We start from the raw sequence: 13,328 nt of genomic DNA on the forward strand, positions 1-13,328 counted from the left end.
TTTAAATTTATATTTGAAAGAAAATTTTTGACTTTTAATTGCTAAGATACAGAAGGTTTCCATTTCACGCAGACCGCCACAGGCCAGTTGTGTATAGGAATGTAAAATGACGGAAATATCGTTTTAAAAGCATCGATACAATCGACGTCACATTAATTATTTGCGTCTGTACACTCGAATTTGGCGCAGAAATAAACTGAATTTTACGTTCGCGCAAGTTTAATTTTAGGAATGCTCTCTGTGTCACTAGAAAGAAGTGCGTTATGACATTTCGAAAAGGTCTGTCCTGGCTCATCTTAACTAAACACCGCCATGACTAATAGGCCACGTTTTCGTTTCACCTGGATGATAATTCGCAACGTTTATAGACAGACGCTTTGTGGATCCACTGCAGCCTTGAGAGTCTGCGTGGTACAAGAGATCCTGTTAGATCATCTCAGCTGGGTAAAAACACTGCCGGGTCATTGGTGTCAAGTCGTATAAAGCGCCAACCCAGTCCTTACAGAATGTGAAAGTAAATCCGATCTGTTTCACAGCAATAGACGTGTTTGGTGCAGAAAGGGTTTAACTCCATTTTTATAAAACTAAGAACGAGAATAAACTATCTGGTAAAGATTGACCTACGTTTCTAAAGGTGCTTGCTGCCTTCAACATCAGGGCGATGAAAAGACTCTAGTCTTTGTATTGGATTCATATTATTCTTCTATCAAGTAGTCTTGGGTGGTTTAGTGAATAAAATTGTTTGAAAACTATAATTCCTGCGTTATTCGTGGAGTTATTCCCTTTTTGCAGGAAAAGATTTTACATTTTATAGCCGCATTTTTTTCTTCGAAACTCCACAACTACAAACAGAGACAGATTCGTTAGAACTCATCAGCGATGTGAAATAATTCTGTGCCAACATTTGTACCTACTCTCAGCAGCCATTGTGTTTGTATTTGTTTCTTTAATCATTCATCAGCGAATCCGGATACAGCAAAATAAACTATTATTTAACTAAAAATTTTGCCAGATGCAGAATCTGGTCCAACATTCGAACATTAACAGAGAAAATTACAAATACTAATTTATGAAGGGCTACCAACCGAGAATTAACTATTTAAATATTTCTTCGAAACTGAGCTCGAATGTGGACTGGATTCAAGTGGCAAGTTTATGTGGGCATTACAATGAATTTTCAGAACCAGTAAAAGTATATAACCTCTTTACGAGTTAAGCAACTATAATCTTTTAAAGAAATACCTCGTGTCAAAAGTTTGTGTTAGCTTAAAATATTACATATTTTCAGTAATTATGAATAATAATTCAGTAAGAGATGAGTTACATGTGATCACTATCTCCACACTTGTCTGGGTGGACTGAAAAATATTATGAATCAGAATGGCTGCTATCTGGACAGACATTCGAAATCAGGATCCTCTGAATACAACGCAAACTACTACACTGCAACATTTGGATAGACTGAATATTCTGTCATTTAACGATGCTTAATCAATGTAATTGATGTGTCGAATGACAGGATGATTATGGATGTCAGACTAGGAAAGAAATGACGATTATGTGTTTTACGGGATTATCTCGGTATATGTCTTGAGGGAATGCATAGAGCTCCGAAAAGATTCATTCGTAATCGACTGTCTCCAGGCCGAAACCAGGACCTCCCGAATACAAAGAAGAATTAACAACTAAAATGATCAGTTATCTCAATATAGAAGGCATAGAGAAATAGTTCGTCTGAAGGATCCGTAACGAAGCTTTGAATTTGGTGACGTTGCGGGGAAGGGTGAGGTGTATAAATCATCGTTGCTGGCAGAAAGATATAATTTCATTGTAGTGAACAATACGGAACGACGTATTGAAAATATAATGTCTCTTGTAACCTTGACAACGGCTAACAGTGAAATCCTAATAATGGACTTACAAGTCATTATTCAGACTAATCTAACACACGCCTTCACCGAAGAATGTATACGGGGATAATAGAGTTGGTACATTGAAGTAGGATCCTATATGAAATGTCAGGAGATAGTTCCCAGTTCCTTGTAATAATGAGAAAGGGAAAGGTCTACCCACCCTTGGCATGCTCGACGGCAAGGTCGTACACAGTCTCGTTATGTGGGTCATCATCCGAGATTCGTGCACTGCTGGTCGTTACGTACGTACGAGGACTGTGCAGTTACTTAAGGAACGCACGACCAAAACCGAGCACACTGCAGGACCTGTAAAGCTCTAAGTACCCTTTTTGTAGCTTAGATGCGTCATGTTTGTGTTGAACTAAGTATGTATTTATTATTCCTGTCTATACACAAACTTAATTTTAACAACAACATTTTAAAATTAAGTTTGTGTATAGACAGGAATAATAAATACATTCTAAGTACCCTGTTTGAATCTCGATCGAAATTAATGTTTTTTGGGATGTTTCGTTGTGTGGTCTCATAGAAATTGACCGACGTTTCAGAGGTGCTTACTGCCGTCATTATCAGCACGATGAATACGATTAAGGCTCTGATAATGGAATCTTCGTAACGCGAGGACTGACTGTATTTATTTTTATTTATTAATTTCTATACTAGATTGAACCGGGCACACTTTTAATTCTAAACTTTCTGCTAACCAGTAAGTCACGCCGCTGGCTTATCGGTAATCTGTATCTGTAATAAAAGTAATAAAAGTCGAAGATAGGGCACAGCCAATGTCGGGCACTGGGAAAGTGTTAAAGGGGATATTTGTCTGTAAGATAATCTCGTAGGTCTAAAAGTAACTCACTGTTAATTTATCTTTCTTTGTATTAAAATATTCTCCTCGTCAATTTATTCTCAGACATCTATTCATATTGTTGCTTAATGGTGAGAGACTAATTTTCACACCCTTTTTGACCTAAAGCTAATAAAGCAATAACGTAAATACTTTCAAAGTTTTTAGAGCAAGCGCCTTTTTGCACAAAACCGTTTATTTGTAGCTGGCAATGAAGATACTTGGAAATGCTGTGATTTCACCTGCGTGTAGAAATTTAGAACAGAAGTAGGTCAATCGGACATTCTTTGACAAGGATTAGCACATTTCTGGAATCACCCCTCTGTCCAGTGAATCATCTAATGGCTGCATGCCACACTTTCACTTTCATCTGTATGGACCAACAGCAAGGCTCACGTTTCAATCGCTTATAGCCATTAGATCTGCGTGTGCAATCGGGCAGGTTTTCTGACTGATCAAGTTCTCAGAAATGATACTTGATGACAAAATGTTCCGTTTTTTCTAGTGATACAACCATCAGGCAGTTTTTAAATTAGTAATAAAGGAGATAAAGAAAAGAAAGAGATGAAGGAATGTAAGAGATAAGGTGAGTAACAGACAAAGATACAAATTAATTGTTTCATGGATTTCAGCGAGCCTTCACTGTGTGAATGGAATATAAGATGATGTTAAGAAAACAAATAATGCTGCGGTTATTGAAGAAAGACAGGAAGGAGGAAATAATAAAAAAGGAAATAAGTGAAGGAAGTATGAAAGAAAGAAAATGAATTAATCACCAAGGTAGCAAGGTGGAAACTAGAGAAGAAAATATAAAATGAGGAAGACGGAAAAACAAATACGATGAACTCAGACTCTTTCATTATCGGAAAATCGCAGTGTTTAGAAACCCGTTACAGTTTTTATCATTCTTTTTCTTTTTCGAACAAGGTAGTAATAAGTAGGACTAGAGGTTCTCACGGCGGCAAGTACGAAGACGACTGTCTTCTGGGTTGTAGCGCCATTATAGAAGTTCTCCCGATCCCCAATACACAATTTGGCTCAATATCTGATTGAGGATTTCAGTTTGGATGGTGTTTTGAAGGATGAATGAAACCTATCCTGCATCACATAACTAACCGCATAGAAAATCGTAAACTCTACGTTTTATTTTGGAAATATCCGATTCGAATCTCGTCCGTTTTACCTGTTATTTCCACAGAATTTTTCCTGATTTTCCTTATCTTAACTGGACTAATTATACAATAGTATTTTGAAAAATATCTCGACCGCTTACTAACATACCCTTACACATTTGTCCTTCATGATCACCTTTTCATCCATACACTGTTAAACCTGTACAGGTGATACTAAATTGTTAAATTACCGTACTGTTTGTGTTTTTTAAACTCGCTAAGCTAATAAGGCCTTAATTCAGTTCGTATTTCGCCTGAATTCCGTCATCAGGGTACTGGAATGGTTTCTTCACTTTTCGCGGATATGTAACTTCCGCCCGACGGGGATGTAGGGCTCTCCTGCTGTAAGGCAGAATCTGGAATGCGCACTGTCACTCCCAGCAACCGCTGTGTGGGCGGAAGGAGGATTCCTAACCACGTAACTGCCATTTGAGTATGTGAAACTGCTGTGGCTAGAGTTCACTTTTTGCTTTCATCACAAGGAGCGTGTTCACAACGAAAAATCCCGCAGTCAGTAAGTCAACATGTTTAATTTTCAAATCTACGTAGCATTTTTTTTAAAAATAAAATTTGGTCAGTTGGATCTACAGTGGAAGTTGTTGGGCGAAATCTGTCGCCCATGTCCGTCCGCTTTAATCACTGATGTACGTGAAGATTCGATCGATTTTCCATGTATAAAGATAGAAAATAAAACATTTCCCATTTAATTTCAAATAGAAAAATCGTTCTTTGTGAGTTAGAATACAACACTGAGTCAGTGAATGTTTATTACTGATACCTAATGGGTAAGTTAAAATGTATTTCTTCTTGTATTTATCGTGATTCGTACGATGTAATATTTAAATCTGCAATGAATATCGTAAATGCCTTGGAGACCAGGATGATAAATTGAGAAGAATTAATACGACGTTCTTAAACATTGTATAATTATGAACTTCATAGTTAATAATCTTCACCAGTTACTATTATGGTGAACAAACAAAGAAAAGTGAGATGGGGAGATGAAAAATATACCTACACACATTTTAGTCAGAAAACCTGAAATTAAGATGCCATTGGGGAGACCTAGGCATTAATTGGAGAATAATATTAGAACTAGTTCTAAAGAAATGAAATGTAAATTCGGACTGGATTAATCTGGCTCAAAATAGGGCCTAGTGACGGGCTGTTGTGAACATGATAATTAATCTTCGGGTTTCACAAATGACGAAGAACTTTCAGTGAGCGACTAGAAGCTTCTGAAGAACGATTTTGTCCATGGAGTTGGTGAAAAGTAGAACTTATGACCATGTGATGTATAATGTCAATTTCTAGTTCATGAAGAACAGACTTTTAGGGTTATCTGCTTTAATTAATACGACGGCCTACGAGGGATCCGAAAACACGAAAATCGCATTTGGAAAGTCAATGTGTTTTTTGGTTTTTTTTGGTTTTTTTCACACGTACGAGCCTCAAATCCTGGCTTACGTTTTTTTTATTGGGATGCGTATATTGACTTTTGACGCTATCAGACGACAACGAAGTATTGTGGGACGCATACTACAAAGGAAATTGTAGTGTATTACCTTGCCCTTTGTGGGCGAGTGAAAAGAACTTGCTTGTCATTGCAGAAAGCACAGAAGGGGCGAATGAAGGTTGCTTCAACCTTTGCCGTTGGTCAACCAACTTTCCTTCCCTGAGACTGGCGCATGTGTAACACACGGGTGTAGAAATTTCTTAATAATATCATCTCAGTGGTGAACTCGTTCTGGTTTTTGGTACGACGGAGGTCGTCCGAGTTTCGCGTGGGTCGCTTGTTACCCTCGTAGCCCTTCCTCGCGTTACGAACACAGGGTGAGGCGACGAGAATTCCAAAGTGGTGACAGCAGACAATATGTGGACACATATCACGAAGTAGGTTCGATCCAATAAAGAGAGAGGTACGATTCTTTGTTGATGTAGTGCATTTTATGATTCCGAATTTTTACACCTTCTAGGTTTAATTTAAACGTAGCAGTGTGTATGAAGCAGACGAAATTCCATAGGGAATGATTTTGTCGTATTGTAATCCTTTTGCTTTATTTGTTGTAACTTTAACCCTTTTCCTCTTTTCCCGTATTTCTTTCACATCCCTTCTCAGTCTCATTCTCCTCAGCCCTCTTCACCCTTCTTAACTATTGTTCTTTCTTATCAGTTCTCACATGACATTAATTTTCTACCTTAATTTTTTAAAATTTCCATTTCTTATGTGATAGGGAGGGGAGCGATTCTTTGTTTTGTACACAAAGTAATTAAACCTCAGGAAATTCCTAGCTTTTATTAAATTGTTTAACACCAGTTGCGTACCGCAAATAAGGAATTAATCTTCCTGCTCTAACCGCCTACCGGGTCTAACAGATGTGATATTTTCTATTTAGCCTAGCACTACAATTCTCTAAGGATACTTTATTTTGGTCGAACCTGTAAAATCAAATACGAACAGGGTTACAATGGTGGGAACTTCAAAAGGTTCAATAAAGTGTGTGTACTTACATCCATTCTGGCTCGACTGGCACGAGATGGTCATGGACTCTGCCCTGGGGCTCCTGGAAGTACATCAACATGCGAGGTCTCTCCTCTTTGCAGGTGATGTTCAGATGTTCCTCTTGCTGAGAATCGACGCACTTTAAACCACCACGTTCCATAATGAGCACACACTTCAAATTTTCTTCACTACACATGTTTATAAGTTACTGGTTTCGTCTTCAGATTTAACTGGGTACACTTATGTTGTGAATATTGAACACATCAGGACATCCTTTGAAGCCAAAGCTCGTCTAAATATTATTTGAGAATTTAGTCCCTACCCCAAATAAAACATAACTCTTCATCATTATAAAGATCAGGTAGATGTTGCTAAACAAGCAAATACAGAAAATATCAAAGGAGTACTTCGTGTTTATGCAAAACTACATATTCTCTTCAACCACAAACTACTGCCGCCCTGATCTGATTCCGAATTGATTTATAAAGTATTTATTTCAAGTAGTCTTCTGTAAATTACTTTCTTCTTAGCACTAAGTAAATATAATCAAAGAAATATATGCATCGTCTTAAAATGCGATTCATCTACACTCTTTTTCACATTGATAAAACACAAAATCCACATGCCAACCGCATGTAATGATAGAAAAGCGGATCTTGAAGTCCACACATCGTCTCCCACATGAATCACATTTCGTCTTGTTCAGCAAGACTTCTGTTGAGTGTCTTTGTGAGCTGTTACTTGTATCGATGGTTCTATACAATCAAAATATGAAAAGTGAGTAGTTCTGAAATGTGTTTCTAAACAGCACCACGGTGGGATGTGTTCTGTATCACTTCGGTGTTGGCAACAGAAACTGGTTTTGTAGTCTTCTTACAAATCACTCGACATTGTAGTTGGTACGTGGCTTCGTTCTGAAATAAGAAGATAATTGTTGTTATAACCGTTTTTCTGAAGTATAGTGTTAATAATTCTAAAACAGATACTATAAGAACTTTTAAGGAAATAATTTCAACCTGTGGTTAGATTAGTTACACTTGTAGTTGAAGGGATCTGTACAATAACGATAAATTCTCGTTTTACAAGCATAAAACATACAAATAAGAACTCAATACCTTGAGTAAACTTATGTCGAAGCAGCCCTTATAGCTACTACAAATGGCAAAATTTATACTTTTTGTACCAAAATGACCGTTATCATTAAGAAATATAAATAGCCATTCTGCAAGAGATCCTTTAAGTTGTCCTTGCTTCTGAACTGATTTGTCAGTTCATCATTAGTTCCGTATTACTAATTAAAATATTTTTTTCGTAATTTTAGACAATAGCGTCTAATTTTTTGAAGACTAAACATCATTAGGAACACGCTGAGAATTCTAAATCATGAAATATGTCATGTCTACGATCATAAATCTGCTTGATTCGTAGTACATTCGTGATAAGACTCCTTGGACTGAGGATGAGCAAGATGAATCAATTGCGGATAAACAGCCTAATGATGACCCTAAAAGGATTCGAACCCGTTATCTTAGCATGCGACCGAGGCCGTGGTCCATCAGAGATTGGTGAAGCCAAGTTCAGTTAATTGTGCAGACTGCCGCATCCATTTTGTTCTAACGGTTACTGAAGATGTATTTTCTCATTACTCCGGTCACGTGTTTTATTTTTCTCATTTCTTTGCTGGGTCGCCCTCTTCAGCCTCTGCTTCCCCCTTCTAGATAATGAGCCCATCAATCTAACGCCCGGCTCTGTAACTTTCAGTTCTAATGAAAGTTCCTTTCCCCTATTTAAGTTTCATAAATGTCTTCTCATTGTTCTTATAATCCTCTAACGTCATACTCTGTTAAGGGTTATACGGCATGGGTTTTATTTCAGTGTTTTGGTGCGAAATATAAAACATAACTACTGTTATTCCTGTTGACTGAATGAATCTACTATTTTAAGTCGGTTGGCCGGAGGGCATTTTGAACTAAATTAATTCCATGGAAGAGAATTCCTGTAGATAAGTTGACAGTACTCTCAGCCACTAAAGAAATTCCTTGCCTTTTATGGAACCAGAACATTCTTTATAAGAGTCCGCTATTATTCCCTATTCTCATCCAGATGAATCTATTCCATACACGTCCGCCCTGTTGCACTAATATCCCTTATGTCTACGCCTACGTCTTCCGAGTCGTCTCTTCCTTTCAACGTCCCTTCCAAAAGTATGTAACCATTTTTCATATTCCTATGCGCGCTACACTCGCTCCCCATCTTATTCTCCTTTATCTGATAATCCTAATATTATATATCGAAGACCAAAGTATGACGGTTCTCATTATACACTTTTCTCTATCTTCATGTCGCTCCATCCTCTTCGACTCAAATATTTTCCTTAGCACCCTATTCTCAAACACCATCAATCTATGTTTTTTTCTCATTTAATCTGAAAAGCCAAGTTTCGCACACGTAGAAAACAACAGGTAAAATGTGTTTTATGTAACATTATTAAATTATTCAAACAGAAGTGGTTAATGCTACTGAGTTATCTTCTGAAGGAAAGAATCAGGGTTTAAGACTCTTAGCCGGATAAGCACTCTTACCCAAAAGAAAAGAAGTACTGAAATATCCAGCCAGTATTACACATGATATTATGTAAAGACCGTGTAGACGTAATTGGTGAAGACAGGTGGCTGAAGATAGTCTGGAATTGTGCGCTTATTTGGCGACTTTGGGAATATAATTTTCAGGCCGGCAGGTATTAAGTAACGTAAGTTGTAAAACCAATAGAAAAAAAAATATTACGAGCACTGGAAGTTAAAACGAATAAATATTAGCCCTTCTGAGCCCTACACTGCAACTTAACCAACAGTATCTGAAGATGGCTGTCTTCTTGGTTGTAGTCTTGTAGACGCTGATCGACGTTTCAAACGTGATTATTGCCCGCATCAACAGGATCCATCACCCTATTGTTAAAGACAGAAAATTCCTCTGAATCGTTGGTCAGTGTCTAAAAGACTACAGGGAGAAGTAACCCACAAGACGCCATCTTCATACTCGTCGCTGTGAGAACATAAAATCTCAAGAGCTAGTAGTTTAATAGGCTAATTGTTCTTGTAACCTACACGTAATTTCTGTACAACAGAATTTTGTTCGAATTTCAACTCTTTTGATAAAATTATGTTGAAGGTCTGAAAACTGGTCAACCGAGCTTTCCGACAGTCACATGCGGTCCCCGGACCATTAACTCTGATTACGTCATCATCTGGAATTCTTATAACGCAGTTGCGTAAATTCATAATGAATGCCTCTGGACAGGACAAGACTGGACAGGAATTCTATTAAGTAAGGAATTTATTTTCATCAGATTATAACCTGACGTGTTTATTACAAGAATATTATTTTTAGTTTACACGTTTGAAGACACATGTTCGTAGTCCTTGGATTCAATGCGTTACACAGAATGGCACTGCAGGTTAAAAATCGGCAACATCACCGCTGGTTTTATTTCTTGCATCAAAATTCCAAGGTGCGATGTACTAGAACAAGACCAGAATGGCTTCGCCTTCTTCCTTCGTACTTATTTTCATTTATCTTTTCACACACGAAGAATCGAATTCTCTTTTGCAGTCAGTTTTGAGTCCTGAAAACAGATCTGAGATTTTCGAAAGAATAAACTTTTTTTCTTTCAGAATCCGAAGTTAAACGCTTGTAGATCGATCACGTAACTTTTTCGCCTATTTCGAATCATACATACAGCTCTCCATGTCCATTCCTTTATTTACGTCCTATTTCTTTTTTATTTAATTTTATTTTCTCCCAATCCTTCTGTCTTTCCTTTTGTTCTCCTTTCCATCGTGTATGACTCCCAAGCGGTCTTAACCTTTGAGGTTTTCCTTCCATATGTCTTAGTTCACCCTGCCTGCTACATGTCGCTCCCACCTCACCTTCCTTTACGTGTCCAACCTCAGCTAAAACAAAGCTCATCATCATTTAATTTTTTCAGGTCTTTATTAGACTTACTTGGTTAAATTTGTGTTATAACTTTTGTTTTAATTGTTAAATTCTTGCTAAGCCGCGTCCAGTCACAACGCACCGTTAGTCAGACTTCATCTGTTCCCCCTGATGTTTCAGACCGGATGAATAAAATCTGTTCATCACACCTTTACCCCCTACCACCTGTTTTATTCGGTCATCTTCAGTGGTTACTCCACATAATTAGACCTATGAGGGATCGTTAATTCTCACCCTGACAGTCCGAGCCTCCCACCAGGATGGAGCAGCGTAATCGGAACCCCCATCCATTCTACAAACCACCTTTAATCATTCAAACCAGGAGAGCAATGCCCTCTTTGACAGGAAGCAAAATCAGAAGAAGAAAAACAAAACAAATAAAACCATGAATTATTACCTGAATTTTAAGAAACGTCGCCGGTCTTAATTAACCATCATATTTAAGCACTCCTTCATCAAACTAAGTACGCACACCAAGTAACTCCATGGGACAGGTTCTTACTTCTGAAGCTGAGAGTGGCTAGGCTAGCCAAGAAATGTTAATCTTGTATGGAACCCAGAAGTTCGCTATCGTGTTCGCAAGAGCCCTCCGCTGGATCCGTGAATTTAGTCCATACCCTATTATATTAAGACCACTTTAATATTATCTCCATCTACCGAGATTTTCTATCTCGACTTGTTGTGCCTTCCCGACTCACTTTTATTGATTTCATCATTAATAATTAAGATTTGTTAAAAGGTAAACATTAGAACATCCTCAATGTGCAGTTTTCTTCAGATTCTTAGTTCCTCCCTCTTAGGTCCAAATATTCTATGTAGAGAATGTCAGATTCCATCGGTCTAGCTCCAGTTGTTCATTAATTATCGCTATAAAACGGAAAGGACGTTTTACTTTCCACCGAAAAACTCACTGCAAAAAAGTGACATATTCTATACCATACATCATCAAGGATCTTATATGAAGTTGCCACTCTCACCTCACAAGTTTGCGCTTCATCTATATTGTTATTACCGACTGTAGAAAATAAATATTTCTGTATTACAGTAGCCTAATTTTCAATGGCATAACGTTCATATAAAATTTCTTAAAAAATGTGTAAATTTGTTCAGAACTTGAAAGGACACGTACAAACAAAATGGAGGTCTTAGAAGCTTACTTCTTTCCATAGAGGAAAGTACTCTACAAATAACAATTAAATCAAGATTTATAGCAAAATATAAAATAATTTTACCTTGTACTGCGGTTAAGTGGGGTTTCCCAATATTTCTTTGACACTTGTAATGATTTCTCACATTCATTCCCTACACAAAACAGTCGCTGTTCATTCTTCATTTGATCACGGACACAATGTTCAACATCGCTGACGAACAGCAGACGACGTTAAGTAGAAACTGAAGAAGAACTGTTTGACACACAAAAGAATATTCAAGGCGCGCAACGCCCGATCGACATTTAATTCACGTATATGCAACGACGCAACACAAAACCCGCTTACAGATGGCACTGGTCCGGTCGCCACGCGATTGTTGGCATTCACCATTCACAAGATGAAAGTGAAAACCAAGGCTGCACAACACAACAAGAAAAGAAATTTGCTTTTCTCACATAGAAATGTTTCGAGATCACGATAAATTATAATAAACTCTATAACAAATTAAATACGGACAGAGATCTAGACGTTACGATAATAACTCAAATGACGCATGACTGCGAATATAGTTTAAACAAATTACTGACAGGCGCCTTCGAATTGCCGTGGTAACTGTGATGAAACGCGTTTGTGACTGCCTTGTAGTTTGGGTATCGCACTACAAGAAACTGTATACATAACCTATTTTATCAATGTTGCATAAATTAATTTATTCCCCCTTCCTCAACCATTTGCTTAAAATGTATGTTCTAAGATTACTTTTGTAATTGGAAGGATAAGACGGTAAAAAAATTCACATCCTTGCATTGCAACGAACGCAGCAGAGTTAGACACGGGTGCTTTCTATACAGTTCAACTGTTTGGTGCAAGAAGGACATGGAGAAAATTTGAATTAAGTAATGAAATATAAAGGCAGCCTTGTGCCTGACTCCACGGGTCCGATATGGAATTGTCTGTGTAAATATAATTCCACGCTTTCCTGTATTTTGGTGGTGACTGGTCACCTTCAAACTCTGACCACTCTCTAAAAAGAATCCCCCACTACCCATTTGATACGATACTGGGAGGTCCCCAGAGCTGGCCCGAACTTGTGGTGAAGAGAGAAAACGTTGCTCCCACCGGGAATCGAACACCAATCGAAAAATGTTATTGACTGAACTATCCTGTCTATTTATAACAATAATAAATACGTGTTAAAATTTGATTCACAAATAATGCAAATCATTTTCCTTGTGTTTGTATGAAAGACGCCTGCCATGGTTTGGTTATACATATAAAACAATTTTTCATTTGTTTTGGACTTACGACCATTTTGCTCCAAACATTTAATGACTTCGGTAACATTCAAGACCCGTGTCATAATATTCTGTAACTTGCTTTATTAAAGTATTATTTTCATCACATCTTATTTGAACTGAGAAAAGATTATTAAAACAAAGAAAAATGGAACTGTCAACCTTACATCTGTAACGTAATATTTAATTTAATTGTTTTTTTTAAATTAAATTTGGTTTTGAATGTGGTTGTAGTGCAGTGTCATAAACTTTCAAAATATGCTCCTTTCTTTCCTTGAGAGCTCAATCCAATAAACATGCAAATGAGGTTACGTTCTGCTGTCTCAAATTTTTTGCCTCTAAGCAAGGAAACAAGTGACGGTTGATAGTCCGCGAAAGAGAAACTAGGGATGTGCCTCACATTCCACAATTTCCTGTTTAAATAAATCCGATTTCCCAGGATACCATGGCAGGCGGA

The sequence above is a fragment of the Zootermopsis nevadensis genome, unplaced genomic scaffold (assembly GCF_977971745.1).
Source record: "Zootermopsis nevadensis isolate Lab colony 2312 unplaced genomic scaffold, Znev_1.0 Znev_ptg000003l, whole genome shotgun sequence".
NCBI lineage: Eukaryota > Metazoa > Arthropoda > Insecta > Blattodea > Termopsidae > Zootermopsis > Zootermopsis nevadensis.